The following is a 2,301-nucleotide window of genomic DNA, read 5'->3' as shown; positions in this document are numbered from 1 at the left end:
GTCAACCAGAGGACCATGCTACGTTCAAAGACTGCTGAAAATTTGCAGATTTTGCCTCCCAGACAACACACAACGAAAATGTCATTTGTTTTTCAATATTTTTCAGAGTGCACTTAAAAATATATCATTTACTATCCACCCCCCACCACCACCAAATAATCTGATGTTTTTGTATTCTTAGGAAATTTAGAATTTCCATGCGTGCAATGAGAGCGAAAAAGGAGTTTTAACTGTATTTTTAGTTTTGGCCGCTAGATGGACATAGAGAAAACTTAAACCAAAAACGAAGAGAACCAGGTTTAGAATAGAGTTCGTGGGGATGGCTAACATGTTATCTTTATTAGTGTACTTAAAAAAAAAACTCTAATGTTGCATCGATTAAAAACAAAAAAATAATTCGTATAAAAACTGCTCTACACACAAAAAGTTCACAAAAGGTACTATAAAGCAAATATGCTCGTAAGTTTACGCAAACCCATTTCTGTCAACCTCAGCCAATTGCTCCCTTTATTAATGATACATTGAATTATTAAGCGACAATAAACCTTATACAGATATATTGGCACCTATTTAGGGGCATTTGTAAATGTTTGCGCCTCATAGTAGTTGAAACAAAACTTCAGTCAAGGGAAAATGTATAGATTTAAGTATTAAACATAAACACATGAACCATCAAATAAACTTGCGTTTTGAAAAAACGGTCTAAGACGCGACATTTACATACCTATCAACCTATACGTTTTTGCCGTACAAAGTACGTTTATTACGCATTTCAAGACGTGTACAACGTACAAAAAAATCTGTACGGAAAAACTCAATGATGAGTACCGAACCCGAAGTAAAACCCCTTAAGTCATTCTGATCTGAAAACAGCAGGCAGGGTTGATAGAGTAGATTTGAAATACACGTGGTCTTAAAAAACATCGGATTTCATGTGGTCTTTGTGTAGTGAAAGGAAGTCCGTCTCTTTTTAGAGAAGCGGCTTTTTCGGCTCAACTCATCAATGAGAGCCGGCTCTCAAACGGCTCACTTGCTTTGATGCATTATATTACGAATTATTATGTTGTATAAAGAAGTTAAGAAAAAAAGGAAGTATAAAAGGAGAACATGAAAAAAGACAGGTTTGTGGTTATCCCTTTAATCAGTTTATTACCAACAATAATTTAATGGAGAAATGAAGAAAATGCATTATTCTACCTAATTATATTTGCATGTATTTATTTTCCTTCTACAGCATACCTGTCAACCTGTACGATTTTGCCGTACAAAGTATGTTTTTTATGCATTTCAAGACGAGTACGACATACAAGGAAATCTGTACGGAAAAACGCAAATTTGTCAATCGCATGCGTCTGCCGCCTGGGGGACTTCCCATCATGCATCAATCAGAAAAAAAACAATATGGTGTACGATTATTTTGTATTTTGTACGGGAAAATACGACAGTTTGTACGGGCATGGAGCCGTGGAGGTTGACAGGGATGCTGTAGAAGGAAAATAAATACATGCAAATATAATTAAGTAGAATAATGCATTTTCTTCATTTCTCCATTAAATTATTGTTGGTAATAAACTGATTAAAGGGATAACCACAAACCTGTCTTTTTTCATGTTCTCCTTTTATCCTTTTTATCTCCTTTTTTAACGTCTAAGCTACTTCATTTTTGAACTTTTTTATAATAAACCTCATTCATGTCGAGCAACTCAGTATCTCACAACAAAATGTTAATTAACAATATATATGATATAATAAAACACATGTACAATATAAAATGTTAAACTACATAAATAAACACGTTTGAAAAAAAATATATGTTGTAAAATTATTTTGTATTTTGTAAGGGAAAATACAACAGTTTGTAAGGGCATGGAGCCCTGGAGCTTGTCAGGTATGCATTTATTTTACATAACAAATGCCGGGTACAGCCAAATTCAAGCTATTTTTAAGGACTTTCAAAGCCAATTTTCCAATGTCTCCAGTACAATTAAAAAGGGATATCTAATTTTAATCGCGTATTTTGCAGAGCCAGAAATATATATGCGATTTACATATGTGATTGGGAAGACCAGAGAGTAGGGCATTACAATAATCTAAAAAAGCATGCATCAGTGCCTCTGTGTTTGCCCTGGGAGAGAAATAGTCAGACTCTGGCTGTATTCTTAAAATGATACCAATTTTAATTGGGTTTTTGATATGTGGAAAAAAATTGAGCTCATAGTCGAAAATAATGCGTGGAGTTTTTAGTATAATCTAAAGGTCTAAAATCTTGTCGTTTTGGTACAAGTTTCTTCCTCCGATTTT

Source organism: Urocampus carinirostris, chromosome 1, assembly GCF_059441175.1.
Source record: "Urocampus carinirostris isolate Australia breed hairy pipefish chromosome 1, RoL_Ucar_1.0, whole genome shotgun sequence".
NCBI lineage: Eukaryota > Metazoa > Chordata > Actinopteri > Syngnathiformes > Syngnathidae > Urocampus > Urocampus carinirostris.
Note: the sequence above shows the minus strand (reverse complement) of the source record.